Source organism: Hemiscyllium ocellatum, chromosome 3 (assembly GCF_020745735.1).
Source record: "Hemiscyllium ocellatum isolate sHemOce1 chromosome 3, sHemOce1.pat.X.cur, whole genome shotgun sequence".
Taxonomy (NCBI): domain Eukaryota; kingdom Metazoa; phylum Chordata; class Chondrichthyes; order Orectolobiformes; family Hemiscylliidae; genus Hemiscyllium; species Hemiscyllium ocellatum.
In genome coordinates this window covers 39,688,943-39,705,128 of record NC_083403.1, presented here as the reverse complement: position 1 = coordinate 39,705,128, position 16,186 = coordinate 39,688,943, and the positions used below count along the sequence as shown (strand labels likewise).

At 42.4% G+C, this 16,186-nt stretch overlaps 1 protein-coding gene across 1 annotated transcript in view; it reads right to left on the bottom strand.

Annotated features, from left to right (window-relative positions):
* Window positions 1-1,337: 1,337 nt before the first annotated feature.
* LOC132831459 (cytochrome b5 reductase 4) overlaps window positions 1,338-16,186 on the bottom strand; it is a 150,183-nt gene continuing 135,334 nt past the window's right edge. The window contains exon 17 of the mRNA XM_060849628.1: window positions 1,338-1,422. The gene's annotated coding sequence lies outside the window, so the exon portion shown is untranslated. The remainder of the gene's footprint in view (window positions 1,423-16,186) is intronic.

Here is a 16,186-nt window from a genome sequence, read left to right as displayed (position 1 = left end):
CAGCAGCTCCCACTGCTGCTAGCGCCATCCAGCTAGCCATTCTGGCTGGAGACATCAACTGCGTCATCCATAGTGATGGACAATCCCAGAGGGGTTGACAGCAAACTGGATGCTACATCTGGATTCCCAATGGAAGCGGTTAAAAGTTGCCAAGCTGCTTGATGTCTTCAGCACCCCTGCAGGCAGAGCGCAGTGTAGGTACACCTGCTCACAGCCAGACAGGTCTATCTACTCAAGGCTAGGTTTTCTGCTCGAGTGCTGAGCGTTGTCAGTCAGATCCACCAACGTCAAGCCAGTGTTCTTCTCTGGTTGCTGCCTCCTGCTGTTTGACTGTCATCTTCAGGATGATCAGTGGGCCCACAAGGGAACATGGAAGCTTAACCTGAAACTGCTGACTCCAGAACACATTGAGGAACTCAGGTTGGAGAGCTGTGCAGCCCCTCTTGAGTCTCCAGCTGATTGATGAGAAACAGTCAAGGGGATCATCAACAGGTTCTTCATCTTTAAAGGTGTTCAGAAGGTGAGAGAGATGGGGAGAACTGTTCAATCTTCAGAAAAGCATGCAGATGATGCAGGTGAAGAGTCAAGCAAGCCTTGCTTCTTGCCTCCAAGGCCTCCAAGTTCAATCCAGGGTCTGTTCCGTGGAGCAGAAATGAGATGTGCTCACATTACTTCCAGAAGGTGCACAAGGTAAGCTCTGTACTCAGCAGCCTGAAAGAAGAAGATAGCTTGGTAGTGTCACCTTCATCTGACATCCCAAGGATCAGCAGATTGGGCAACATGGTGGCTCAGTGGTTAGCACTGCGACCTCACAGCACCAGGGACTTGGGTTTGGTTCCAGTCTCAGGCAACTGTCTATGGAATTTGCACGTTCTCCCCATGTCTGCGTGGGTTTCCTCCGCGTGCTCCTGTTTCCTCCCATCGTCCAAATGTGTACAGTTTAGGTGAATTGGCATGCTAAATTGCCCATTGTGTTAAGGGCTGCATAGGTTAGGTGCATTAGTTAGGGAAAATGTAGTGTAGGGGAATGGGTCTGGGTGGGTTACTGTCTGGAGGGTCGATGCGGAATTTTTAAACAATGGCCTGTTTCCACACTGTAGGGATGCTATGATTATTTTATGCCAGACTGTATGACACAAAGCCTACAGACGGTGTGGTGTACCAGCTATATCTATTCACTATCACAGAGGTCTTAGATGATAGCACGCAGGAGAGGCTGAATCAGTCATTATCTCTGGATGGGCTGACCAAGCCCCTCAAGTCCTTTGAAAAGAATGAAACTTGCAGAAGTGATAGCTTACCAGCCAAGTCGTATTCAGCTCTGTAGGACTCAATTGGCCAGGACCTGCTGGAGATGTACGACAGAATGTTTTTGTCAGGTAGCATATGCGAATTCATGAGGAACGGTATCATTACCTTCATCTACAAGCGGAAGGGGGAGAAAGAGACAATCAGAAACTGATGACAAATTTCACAACTGAACATCGATTATAAATTCCTGTCTAAGGTCATCGCCAACCAGATCAAGTCTGCTCCAGGATCCGTGGTTCACCCCGAACCAAGCCTGTGCTGTACCTGGCAGGAAGATCTCGGAGAGCTTTGCGTTCCTCAGGGATGTGACCACCCATATGCAGGACATGGAGTGGATGGCCGCTTCAACAGCCTGGACCAGGAGAAGGTCTTTGACAGGATATTGTACACGTAAATGATGGACATGGTCTCCAAGGTGAACTTTGGGGAGCCAAGGTAAATCGAGGCCATGTTCTTTGGGAACTGGGCTGACCAATCCTTTATTCCCTTCACTAGGGGAAAATGAGGTCTGCAGATGCTGGAAATAAGAGTCGAATGTGGTGCTGGAAAAGCACAGAGGTCAGGCAGATTCTGAGGAGCAGGAGAATTGACATTTTGGGCAAAAGTGTCTGTGTGAAAATGGTCTAATGAACCTAAATTTGCTACTATACAGGATTTCAGGTGTAAGATTATATTTAGTCAAATGGATACTGTTCCTCTTTCTCCTCTATATGTTGTTGCAAACAGAACTAAATGTTTTACCAATTTTCCAGAATAATTTTATGAAAGCATGCTCCGAAGCAAACCAAAAGGGAATTTAGGAGCATGTGCCTCAAGCATTTCAAAATTGAGAGCTAAATTATTACATCGGGCCAGGGTTGAGCATCTTCAGTGAATATTCTATTAGTTAGAGTTTTTCTTGGAGTTTGATCTCAGTTTTTGCTTTGCACTTGAACTTGCAGAAAGTGTCATGGCACGGTAAGGCAACATGTTATCAGGAAAATTACTGAATGGTAGGATCAACAATATGTCACCTCAGCCTATGAGCTTTCAGGATTGAGATATAAACAGAAAGGACAAGAAAGGAGGCTGAATTAAAGCTCAATCACACAAAGAAAAATAAAATAAAGATAATTTCAAAACAGAGTGAAAGAAAAGCTGATGGGCAAAATACAAACAAATTCCTGACACTTTTAGATCCCAGCAACATTTCACTAACTAGAGGGATGACAGTCCATAGTTTAAAATATTCACTCTCTGCACGAGGGAGATTGATTGCCAATGATCAACACTTATCGTGTTGTTAAAAGGATGCTTAAACTATTAATTGCTAAATTAAATCTTCTGTGATGAGCTAATGAGGAATTAATGTCAATCCAATTTAATGAAAATCCAGCAAGGTCTTACAAAAAAATGGAAGCTAAGGGTGAGACATGGTTTATGCAAAACAAACTTAAATCAATCAAAATTCACGACTCATGGCTGAATCTCCTCAAAAATGTTCTGGCTAACTTTGCATTGTAATAATGGCATATATTGGTTCTAAGCAAAAGATTTTCAGCAAGTTCTATCCCATTATATTGAGAATTTATTTAGATGACAGTGGAAATCTCTCTAGGGGAGGTGACTTGCAGAATATCTTGTGACAATTGCTTGCATAGGGCTAGTTTCCAAGCACTATACTGCTAATAGTGGAACAATGAAGAATAAAGAAGAGACATTTGAAATGTGTTGTCCAAAGATGTTATTGGTCCATAACCAAAATAACAGAATAGTCTTCACTGAAGAATGATCATAGATGGTGTAAAGTAGTTTGTGTGCATTTTCTGGCAAGGGCAAATTAACATCCTCAAACTCAGAGCAAATCAGTTGTACCAAAAGGAGAAGAACAGAATACATTCCACCACTAATAGGACTTCTCATTTCACATTGGTTTCGATGTTGACCAATCAGTATAGTATGAAGGGACTTTTGCCCAAAATGTTGATTTTCCTGCTCCTCAGATGCTGCCTGACCTGCTGTGCTTTTCCAGCACCACTCTAATCTAGACTCTGATTTCCAGCATCTGCAGTACTCACTTTTGCATTGTATGACCTGATGGATTCACCAGCAGTTAAGGCTTTTAAGTGATCAATGAATGGCCACTTAAAAGAGTTGGAATTGGCACCTCTCTTGTCACTTGCCTTCCCAGCAGGTGGGAAAAGTGGCCAAATTCTTGATTGGGAAACCAGAATGGCGTGTCAAGTTGGAAGGACCCCATAATTTCCCCAGTTTGGAGCCATGGATGGGGTAAGAGGTTGGGTCTTGAAAGCCATCTCCTCTTGAATTGTGTCCATCCAAAAACCCCACTTCCTGTGACTCCCACTTCACAACAAGAAGATTAAAAACAACTTGCCTTTTTGTTACTGAAAGAGTCAAGGAGGAGTTTTGTCCAGAGATTTTAGGACCCAAAAGCTTCCAGCTGGTTAGAGACCAGTAGCCTGGTGGCCAGAGTTGTCAGTGTCGAGATCTGTGTTAGGGTGGTTTCCTTGACCTCGATGGCCAGATTGACAGGTGACCAGGTAAGTTACCTTGCCATTGGGGCCAGTATGTTACTCTCCAGCTATCATACACAGCTTATTCCCAGACTTAGAAAAAGTCTCCCATGCTTTCAATCTGCACCCTACCAATATCCTTAAAAATGTGTGCTATTCTAACCCACCAGCAACTGGCCACATAAATGAGGAATCAATGGGCAGTTAAGTGCCTAATTTTGTCACTGACAGTAATAATCCAGGAGTGGGCAGTGGTAAGGAGCACAACATGTAATCCTTGGGCATTTGCTGTGGGCTTCTGGGGATGGAGGTGGAGATGTGTCATTCAAAGAGGCACTCAGTGCCTAACTGAGGGATCCTGCATTCAGATGTGGGAGAGGATCCCTCTTGAAAGTCACCACCTGCTCTTGATACCAATTCCTTTGTCTCCTCCTCCTCTGTGCCCCCCACGATGTAAACACCTTTCTTGGCATTATTTATCTATGCTTGGTTCCCTCTCCTATCTGAGAGCGGGATGGTATAGTAACCCCCAGCAGCCACTGCCTTCCAATGTCACTGCTAAATGGGATGGACTGTGTGTCTATGCCAGGGTTCCTGATCCTGGAGGAGGGCCAGCCATTGCCTTGTTAATTGCCTGAGTGACATGAGGCCTTCTCAGAATAAGATGACACAGGGATCTCACCTTCATACGCTTCTGCCCAATCTCCAGATTAGCTTTGAATTTATCTCCTTTGAAGAATCGACCATGTTCTTCAGTGATATGGTGAGACAAAGTGAAACAGCCTACCTATCTCCTCACTTTAGAGTTCTAATAACAAAAGTAAAAACATATCAGACATTGAACATCAAAAGCAATGTATAACTCTGTAACGTTGCTGTTGTCTGCTTCTTCCTTCCAAAGAATAGAATCCCTACAGTGCAGAAAGAGGCCATTCAGCCCATCAAGTCCACACTGACCCTCTGAAGAGGATCCCACCAGACCCAGTGCCCCCACCCTATCCCTGTAACTCATTTATTTTGGCTAATTAACTTCACCTGCATATCCCTGGATGCTACAGGGTAATTTTGTTTGGCCGACCCACCTAATGTGCATGTCTTCGGACTGTGGGAGGAACACTGAGCACTCGTTGGTTGCCCACGCAGACACAGGGAGAATGTTCAAACTCCACACAGACAATCATCTAAGGCTGGAATTCCTGGCACTGTGAAGGCAGTAGTGCTGATCACTGAGCCACCATGCCATGTCTTAAGGAGTAGTAGTAGAGAAACCAACAGTTTGAGAGAGGGAATTCCACAGCTCAATATCTTGCCAGTTTACGTACTTTTAGAGATATATTCATTGTTGTAATGCAAGAAACATGACAGTCAATTTGTGCACAATAAGTTCCCACAAACCGTAACAAAGATAATGATACATCTGTTTCTGTGATGTTGGTTGAGGGGTGAATACCAGGCAGTTCTAATTTGTTAATGCCATTTCTAAAGCTCACCTGACAGATAAACCTTTGGTTTAACATCTCACCCGAAATAACACACCTCTGATTATACAGCACTCAGTACTGCACTGTGAACAACAGTCTGCAATCTGGACTGAACATGTAACCTTCAGATGTAGAGGCAAGAGTACTACCCATTGAGCTATAAACCGATACAGCAGGTCCTCATTGTAGAAACAACTTGCAATTCTGTATACTGGATCAGCCCAAATTAAAATGACCAAATGATACATCAAGTCCTGGGCAACTTCTCAAATGGAGTATAGAGTCATGAGCAGATGTTGACATTAAGACAAATAGAGTCATGGAGATGTACAGCACAGAAACAGACCCTTCGGTCCAACCCCTCCATGCTGACAAGATATCCCAATCCAATCTAGTCCCACCTACCAGCACCCGGTCCCTATCCCTCCAAACCCTTCCTATTCATATACCCATCCAAATGCCTCTTATATGTCACAATTGTACCAGCCTCCACCACTTCCTCTGGCAGCTCATTCCATACACATACCACCCTCTGTGTGAACATGAAAGATTCTTATCAGACTCTCCCTTGTAGGAGAGTCTGGGAGAGGGTTTTAATCTCAAATGATTCAAATGTGCTGACCTGTATAGAACCAAAGCATTTTTCCCTCATTACTTGCTGAAGATATCATCCACTGTGGTATGGTCCCATAGGTATCACTTTCCCTTCCATTAATTCAATCATGTCACTAGTGCTGATCTGCGCACTGTCTATTGGAAGCAACATATCTAATCCAACCTCAACCCTGTCCTCTTTCACCTTCACAGACACATTGAACAAGAAACAATATTTTACCTGCCACGTTAAGCAGCCTTTAAAATGACAGGCATCACATTCCATTGACACGTAATAATTTCACAAATAGAAGTGGCAATGTAAGAGTCATTAGAATTAAACAAATCCACTACATTATCAATTTATATAATCAACATGAAAACTTTACTAACAGATTCCTCAATAGCCTTGAACAAAAGGTTGCTAAAAACAAGTTAAAGAACAAATATACAGGAATCTGAATGGTGAAGGATTGTTTATTAACAGAAATCTTGCAGTTTAAATAAAAGCATCAAATCAGGTCTGTATTTTTACAGTTTCATTTAAAACTCTTCATTGCCAAAATAGATATGATGAACCAGAACAGCTTGAGAGAGAGATACTGTTGATATTTGAGTCCACAATTCAATAAAGGATCTCTATTTAATCCAGCCATCAAAGAGCAAGTCCAATGAACCAGGTATCCCACACACAAGAACTATCCAGCAGACAGGGAAAGAGGCCATTTGGCTGATTTTTCCCATGTTCATTCCTTGAGAAAGCTAACCAATTAATTCTACTCTTTCCCAATAGCCTTGATTTATTTTCCTTTTTGAGTATTTATTCAATTCTCATTTCAAAGTTACTACTGAATATGCTTCCATCCTTTCAGGCAACACATTCTAGAACTTAAGAAATCCCTGAATTTAAAAAAAAACTGCTCATCTTCCACTTATTTATTTGGCAATTTTTAATAATCTATATCAACTGGTCATTGCCTGTCCCGCTACTGGAATCACAATGTTGCAACACAGGAGGCCTTCAGCACAGAGGGTGTATGTTAGATCTCTGCAAGAACTCAGTACCAAACGGCCAACCTTTTCAGAGCTGAAAATGTGTTGCTGGAAAAGCGCAGCAGGTCAGGCAGCATCCAAGGAACAGGAGATTCAATGTTTCGAATTTTCGGAATTCCTGAAGAAGGGCTTCTGCCCGAAAGGTCGAATCTCCTGTTCCTTGGATGTTGCCTGACCTGCTGCACTTTTCCAGCAACACATTTTCAGCTCTGATCTCCAGCATCTGCAGACCTCACTTTCTGCCAACCCTTTCAGTTCCACTCTACCACCCCTTTCCCCATAAGTTGTAAATTATATTTCTCAGGTGTATATCCAATTTACTTTTGAAAGCTTTGACTGAATCTACATCTAGCAGAGCTTTTCATCAAAACAAACGGTGACATAGAAAGATTTCCGATGTCATCTTAGATTCTTTTGCAAATCGCTTTAAATTGGTGGTCCCTGGTTCTCAATCTTTCTGCGCATGTGTACGGCTTCTCCCAATTGATTCTGTCTACACCACACGTGATTTTGAATAACTCAAACCAATTCTCTCATCAATCTCTTCAAGGAATCCCAGTTTCTTCAATTAATTCATATAACTGAAGTCCTTCATTCCTGCAATCATTTTCCTAAATCACTTCCGCATTCTTTCTAAAGCCAGCATGTCCTCCTTTAAATTGCAATGCCCACAACTGGACACATTTAATCATCTAGCGATTCAATGTAAACAAGCCACTCCTTATTTATCCATCCTGATTTTGAACACCTTTATCAAGTTGCAACATCTCCTCCCTACCTTAATCCTTTCTGCTCCAAGGGAGAAGAATCATGGCTTCTGCATAGGACCTCATTTTAAGAAGCAGGTTTACAGAGAGAAACACATGGGGTTGAGGCTACACGTGGGCTGCTGCCTCCAGCACAGCACTGGGGACACACTCCTTCACTATGGCCCAGGGAGCAGGCCAAGCTCTCTCTCTCTCTCTCTCTCTAAAGCCGCAATCGAGTGGTGCCTCCAGCCCTATACCAGCCAGAATAAAACAACGATAAAGTAAAGAGACTGCTGCAGTTATTAACATGGGGTAGAGAGCAACACAGTAATTGTTAATATAATGTAAGTGCAGTGTTCCCTTTATTACCAAATCTAGTCTTCAACACGGTTGGTAAATTACAGATCCCTGGCTGGTTAACTTTGTCATCACAACAGGAACTCTTGGCTGCACATGCAAAATCCTGGTTTTGCAACACACATTGCCAATCAGATAGGAGTATCTGATAGCTGTAACATGGTGAGTTATTGGGTTAAGAAGCTCAGCCTTCAAACCATATCAGGTAAAAACAATGACTGCAGATGCTGCAAACCAGATTCTGGGTTAGTGGTGCTGGAAGAGCACAGCAGTTCAGGCAGCATCCGAGGTGCAGTAAAATTGACGTTTCGGGCAAAAGCCCTTCATCAGGAATAAAGACAGAGAGCCTGAAGTGTGGAGAGATAAGCTAGAGGAGGGTGGGGGTGGGAGAAAGTAGTATAGAGTACAATCGGTGAGTTGGGGAGGGGATGAAGGTGATAGAGCATGAGGTCTGGGATCAGCTTTGTGTGACTGGTGATCTAGGAAACTAATTGGAAGATGACATGTCCATTGGTAGATTTGCCTCAGCAGCTAAAATGATAACTGACTGAAGCTAGCTTTTCAACACCCGGGAGATTTGTCACTTTACATCTAGGTTTGATGTCAACCTTTTAACACAGATCAACGGGCATGATCAATTAGCATCGCGATTATTGTTATACCATGTGATTTCCTTGACAGCAGAAAGCCAGCTGTTTATTGTTTACTCCATAATCAGGATCCTGCAAAAGTGCATGTGGCTGGTCTGTGGAGTCAGTTGATGCTTTTCAAAGATGGCTGAAATCATTTTAGGGCAATCACGAGCTGCAGTAGAGATAAAGTCTCTTCAACTAAAAAATCACACAACGCCAGGTTATAGAGCAAAAGGTTTATTTGGAAACACAAGCTTTCAGAGCACTGCCCTTTTGTCAGGTAGTTAATCACAATTATGAAGTTGAAGAGGTCATCAGGAAGATAAAATGAACATTAATGGGTTGTATTCGGTTGTATGGGTACATCATTTCTTCAGTGATCTTAAATAACTTTTTCAATTTTCTAAAACTCTATTAATCAAGTTTTAAAACGTTCCTATGTAGTAGTGCAAATGATTAACAAGTCTGGTTCCATCCACAGCTTGTTAGGTATCCTTGGAGACTGGAGATGTAATGAAAGAGTTAATCAGCTTAAGAATAGATTTATCAAGCTGACTTGTCGTAACTTCCAAGAAGCTTTTAAATACCGTGCTGCTAATGTTTAGCCAATATTTTGTAGCAATTCTAGTTTCATTGTCTGTGTTTGTTTGGAACGCAGGATGATGCTTGGAATGAAATGCGTTAAGGTAATTAAATAATACCACAATTGTGTATGGTTACACCACTATTTTAAGATGGGGACCATTGTACTTTTAACAAAGAGTGCTGGCTGACAGCATCACAATTTGAGTACATTTGTGTCTGAGCATGTGGCTTAATGGAAAAAGATCATTAAAAATATGTTATTGTACATTGATTCCTGAGCATGAGTGAACAGTAGTATTAATACATGCTGGCAAAAGCATTAATTAGGCTTGAAAAAAGAAAATCTGTGCAAAAATGCTTTATTCCATCAAAAATGGTATTGGATGGAATGATCAGTTTGGTGCTGAAGGAGTCCAAGTTAATAGCAACAGATATGTATGGTTGAACCAAAATTAAATATAATAGAAGAAATGTGTGATAAGAAACCAATAGTAAACAGTTATGGTGAACTATAATTAGCCCACCAGAAAAGTATTTTTTTATGTGGCATTTAGCTTGTTATATTGTTGAAGGAATCGTTTTCTTGTCTGTTTTTGGTACAACATGAAATGTAAATGCATTTTGATGAATCGTTGCACAATGAGACAAAATTATTAAAATAGTACATTGTGTTGTGATCCTCAGACTGCCACATTTATGTTGTGGTCTGGCTAGGAACCATTAGTAAATTAACTAGGAACTTTATTTTTTTTAAAAGAAGACACTATTTGAGATCACTGGTACTTGTTGACAGAATAAAGCTGGGAGTAAGCAAAATAAGCTTTACTATACAATGTTAGAACAGGACAAGAATGTGCACTGTGTGATTGAGCAATCAACAGAAAATATCAATTAGTAAAAGCAGTCAAGGCTGACCTACAGATATTATACTAACCCAGTCGATGTTAGCAACATGGCAAGCTATTCAGTCTCATTAAAATCGTGCCATTTACAAGAGGATCTAATCCTTCCCTCTTGTAGATCTGGCTTCAGAATGCCCTCAGAAGCCTACCTCATTCAAACTGTCTGAGTAACTGCTTAGGTCTTGATAGTCCCTTCTTTTCTCTCAAGACCAGCTTCCCCAAGACTACTGCTCCCGAGAACTTAATCAATATCGCTGAGGTCTGGGAAGTGAAATGGTGGCACTATTGTTGGACTAGTGTTTCAGAGTCCCGGGGCATGTTCCAGGGACCTCAGTTCAAATTTCACCATGACAGATGGTAGGATTTGAATTCAGTTTTAAAACATCTGGATTTAAGGTGTTTAACAATGACCATGAAGCCATTGTCAATTATTACAAAAATAAAACACTCAGGTCACTAATGCCCTTTTAGGGAAGGACAACTCCCCATTTCTGGCCATGAGTGTCTTCAGACCCAAAACAATGTGGTTGACTCTTCTCAGTCTTCTGAAATGCACCAGCAAGCCATTTTGTTGTATCAACCGCTTAAAGTATTGAGGGGAAAAAGTGAAACAGACAAATCAATGGATGTGACGAAGGCAGCACTGGAAACAACTTGATGTGGAAAGCACAGTTTGTATATTTTTGTTGAATTTCTTGGGTAGGTTAGGAGAATCCCATGAAAATTGACCTGTGTTCTCAAAAATCTTAACCATGTAACCTCCTCTGTAAAGGCAAGTGCGAGGGGAGAGGAGAGCTGGAATGGGTGAGAGCAATTTCTAATGTTGTTAGAGACTGACATCAATGGCACAAAGCTGGATGGGAGAGTGAACTGTGAGGAGGAAACAGAGATGCTTCAGTTTGATATGGATAAGTTGAATGGGCATATGCATGACAGATGCAGTGTAATGTGGATAAATGATGTTATCCACTTTAGTAAGAATAACGGGAAGGCAGATGGTTATCTGAATGGTGATATAGATTGGGAAAGATGGAAGTTCAACAAGACTGGGATTCCTTGTGCACTACTTGTTGAAAATAGGCATGAAGGGCAGCAGGCAGTGAAGAAAGCAAATCATCTACAAAAACCGAAAGAAGTGTGGATGCTTTAAATCAGAAACAAAAACAGAAGTTGTTGGAAAAGCTCAGCAAGTCTGGCAGCATCTGTGAAGAGAAATCAAAGTTAAAGTTAAAGTTTCAGGTCTAGTGACCCTTCTTCAGAACTGGCAAAGCAAATAGTACGTTGGCCTTCATGGTGAGAGGATTTGAGTACACGGACAGGAATGCCTTGCTTCAATTGTACAAGGAGAAAGTGAGGACTGCAGATACTGGGGAACAGCTTAAAAATGTGTTGCTGGAAAAGCGCAGCAGGTCAGGCAGCATCAAAGGAGAAGGAGAATCGACGTTTCGAGCATAAGCCCTTCTTCAATTGTACAAGGCCTTGACAAATCATATGGAATTGACTAAGGCACTGGAAAGAACTTGATGTGGAAAGCACAGTTAATATATTTTTAAGAACTATTTGTAGTGAATTTCTGGAGTGGGTTAGGAGAATTCCCATGAAAATTGACTTTTAAAAGTTTTAAAATTTTAACCTGTAATCTCCTCTGTAAAGGCAAGGGAAGAAACCGTTCTTGTGTAGTGGACCGTTTTGGTTTTCTTATCTCAGAATGAATGTCCTGGCTATGGTAAGAGTGCAACAGGCTTTACCAGACTGAATCCTAAGATGGCAGGACTGACACATGAAGACATTGGATAAGTTAGAACCATATTCACTGGAGATTAGAAGAATAAAGGCAGGCAGTTGGGGATCTCATGGATCTAACAGGATAGATAGGGTAAATCGACTGTCTATTCAGGTTTTAAACGTTGTTCTTGAAGACTGGGGAGTACAGAACCAGAGGGTCACAGCTTAAGGATGCTGGGAGTTCCTCCCCACCTTTTATCTCAGCCGGCTTGGCTCTCTCTCTCTTATTCCTGATGAAGGGCTTGTGCTCGAAACGTCGAATTCTCTATTCCTGAGATGCTGCCTAACCTGCTGTGCTTTGACCAGCAACACATTTGCAGTTTAGGACTAAGATGAAGAAAACTTTCTTCAATCAGGGAGTGGAATTCTCTGCCACTGAATTCAAAAAAATGCCAAAGCATTTAAGAAAGAAATAGCTCCCAGAGTAAAGAAATCAATTGGATGATCAAACTCAATAATATTGTGTTATGGAGCAGGGTTATTGGGCTAGATAGCCTATATCTGCTTCTATTTTCATATAAATGTATATTGTCTGGACTTCCAGAAGGCATTTGATAAGGTGCACACAAAAGATTAGTACACAAGGTAAGATCACATGGGGTTAAGAGTAACTTATTAGCTTGGACAAAGCATTGGCTAGCTGACAGAAAGCAAGATAAATGGATTTTTTTTCAGGTAGACAAGATGTAACTAGTGGGGTTTCACAAGGTTTCGTCCCAGGCCACAACTCTTTACAGTCTATATTAATGACTCCGATTCAGGGATAGAAGGCTTTAAAGTCAAATTTGCAGATGACACAAAAATCTAACAATGAGCTGCAATAAAGAAATAAGAAATTTAGAAATAGATATGGATAGGTTGACTGAATGGGCTAAAATTTTACAAGTAGAGTTTGCGGTGGATAAATGAGGTTATCCATTTTAGTCAGAAGAATAGAAGAGCAACTTTTTTTAAAAAAAACTATGCTTAACTTTGGGGTGGCACAGTGGCTTCGTGGTGAACACTGCTACCTCACAGCACCATGGACCCGGGTTCGATTCTAGCCTCGGGTGACTGTGTGGAGTTTGCACATTCTCCCCGTGTCTGTGTGGGTTTCCTCCAGGTGCCCTGGTTTCCTTCTGCAATCCAAAGATGTGCAGGTCAGGTGAATTGGCCATGCTAAATTGCCCATAGTGTCAGGTGCATTAGTCAAAGGGAAATGTGTCTGCTTGGGTTACTTTTCAGAGGGTTGGTGTGGACTTGTTGGGCCGAAGGGTCTGTTTCCACACTGTAGGGAATCTAATCTAATTTTTAAAAAAATGTTGTCTAAATGGAAGGAAGTTTCAAAGGTCTTCAGTACAAATAACTTTGGGTGTTCTCATGCATAAATTGCAGAAGACTAATATGCAGGTACAGCATTAAGAAGGAAGGAGAACAGAATTTTGCCATGTATTACCAAAGAAATAGAGTATAAAAGTAGGGAAGTGTTGTTGCAACCATGCAAGCATTAGTGAGACTATGTATCCGGTGTATGGTGAACAATTTTGGCCGCCTTACATGAGGAGGGATGTAGTTGTGTTGGAGGCAATTCAGAGGAAGTTCCCTAGATTGATTTTGGGGATGATAGCTTTGTGATATCCAGAGAGATATGAGCAGTTTAGGCTATTACTCTGAGTTCAGAAGAATGTGAGGAGATCTAATTGAGGTGTATAAGATGCCAAAAGGGATTGACAAAGTAGACAAGATTCTGAATTAGTGATGCTGGAAGAGCAAAGCAGTTCAGGCAGCATCCGAGGAGCAGTAAAATCGATGTTTTGGGCAAACGCCCTTCATCAGGAATACAGGCAGAGAGCCTGAAGGGTGGAGAGATAAGTGAGAGGAGGGTGGGGGTGGGGAGAAAGTAGTATAGAGTACAATTGGTGAGTGGGGGAGCGGATGAAGGTGATAGGTCGGGGGGGGGACGGAGGGTGGAATGGATAGGTGGAAAAGAAGATAGGCAGGTAGGACAGGTCATGGGGACAGTGTTGAGCTGAAAGTTTGAAACTAGGGTGAGGTGGAGGAAGGGAAAATGAGGAAACTGTTGAAGTCCACATTGATGCCCTGGAGTTGAAGTGTTCTGAGGCAAAGATGAGGCGTTCTTCCTCCAGGCATCTGGTGGTGAGGGAGCGGCGGTGAAGGAGGTCCAGGACCTCCATGTCCTCGGCAGAGTGGGAGGAGTAGTTGAAATGTTGGGCCACAGGGTGGTGTGGTTGATTGGTGCGGGTGTCCTGGAGATGTTCCCTAAAGTGCTCTGCTCGGCGGGTGTCCAGTCTCCCCAATGTAGAAGGGACTGCATCGGGAGCAACGGATACAATAAATGACATTGGTGGATGTGCAGGTAAAACTTTGATAGATGTGGAAGGCTCATTTTGGGCCTTGGATGGAGGTGAGGGAGGAGGTATGGGCGCAGGTTTGCAATTCCTGTGGTGGCAGGGTGGGAGGGTGGATTGAAGGGGGGCGTGGACCTGACCAGGTAGTCACGGAGGGAACAGTCTTTGTGGAAGGCGGAAAGGGTGTGGAGGGAAATAATTCCCTGGTGGTGGGGTCTGTTTGGAGGTGGCGGAAATGTTGGCGGATGATTTGGTTTATGCGAAGGTTGGTAGGGTGGAAGGTGAGCACCAGGGACGTTCTGTCCTTGTTATGGTTGGAGGGCGGAGGTGCGGGATGTGGACGAGATGCGTTGGGAGGGCATCTTTAACCACGTGGGAAGGGAAATTGCAATCTCTAAAGAAGGAGGCCATCTGGTGTGTTCTGTGGTGGAACTGGTCCTCCTGGGAGCAGATACTGTAGAGGCGGAGGAATTGGGAATACGGGATGGCATTTTTGCAGGAAATAGGGTGGGAAGAGGTGTAATCCAGGTAGCTGTGGGAGTCGGTGGGTTTGTAAAAAAATGTCGGTATCAAGTCGGTCATCATTAATGGAGATGGCGAGGTCCAGAAAGGGGAGAGAGGTATCAGAGATGGTCCAGGTAAATTTAAGGTCAGGATGGAATGTGCTGGTGAAGTTGATGAATTGCTCAACCTCCTCGCGAGAGCACAAGGTGGCACCAATGCATTTATCAATGTAGCGGAGGAAGAGGTGGGGTGTGATGCCGGTAGACAAGATGCCCCTTCTTGTGGGCCAAGCTAGAATGAGAGGTCCTTCACTTTAGGATAAGGCAAAGCAGATTTAAAGCAGAAATGAGGAGAAATTATTTCTTTCAAAAGGTCAGGAATCTGTGGAATTCACTACCCCTAGAATGCAGTGGATGCTGGGACATTGAGCAAATAGAAGGAGACAGACAGGTTTTTAATTAGTAATGGGTTGAAGGGTTAGGGAGAGCAGGCACAAAGTAGAGTTGAGATGAAGACAAGACACAGTATGCTATCTTCCTCAGCCAATAAGAGAATGAAGAAATTCTTCATTACCTGATTGGATGATTTTTGGCTGTGAGTCACACACCCTTTTCCCCATCTCTCCAATTAATGTAACTTTTTTTAAAAATGTTCTGATCATTTCCCTCCTTGGTGACATGCAGCAGTGCTGAGGAGATTCATCTAATCAACAATATCGATTACCATTTGCAGTGTCTAGTGTCTTTTATTGTCTGACAAACTGCACTCGGCCAGACTAGGCAATCCTGTAAAAACACTGACAATGGTGGAAATCTAAAGCAATTGGGGAAAATGCTGCAGAAACTCGAATGGGCTGGAAACAGCTGTAAAGAGAGAAACTGAGTTAACATTCTAAGTACAGTGTGACTCCTCTTCCATTCTGATTTGATATATGAACTTGATTTCCCTCTCCAAAGATGCTGACTTTCTCCAGCATTTTGCATTTGCTGCATGTGTTGTGGTCTGATCAATTGCTGTCTATTGCTAACTGTCTGTCACTGTTCTGTTGCCATTTACCTACCTGGTTTCTGTTGCTGACTGGTTGTGTAATATTTCATACCCTGCATGAAAAAATGCTGTTTAAAGGATAAACCTGTCACTGAATCCCAATCACCTAGTTCGCATCTTGTTAGCTCCCTCTGTTGTATTGTCACAGAGTGTTGAAATTCTTTGTTTCTTCCTCCATTGAATAAAAATAAATCAATCAACTTTTCAAAACCAATCAACTCTGCTATAGAGCAGAGCATGCTGTATTATTGCAATGACATCATTGGTGTCAAGAGTTTGTAACATGTTATCGTCTCACAAAACTTAGAATTTTTACATCTTCTGC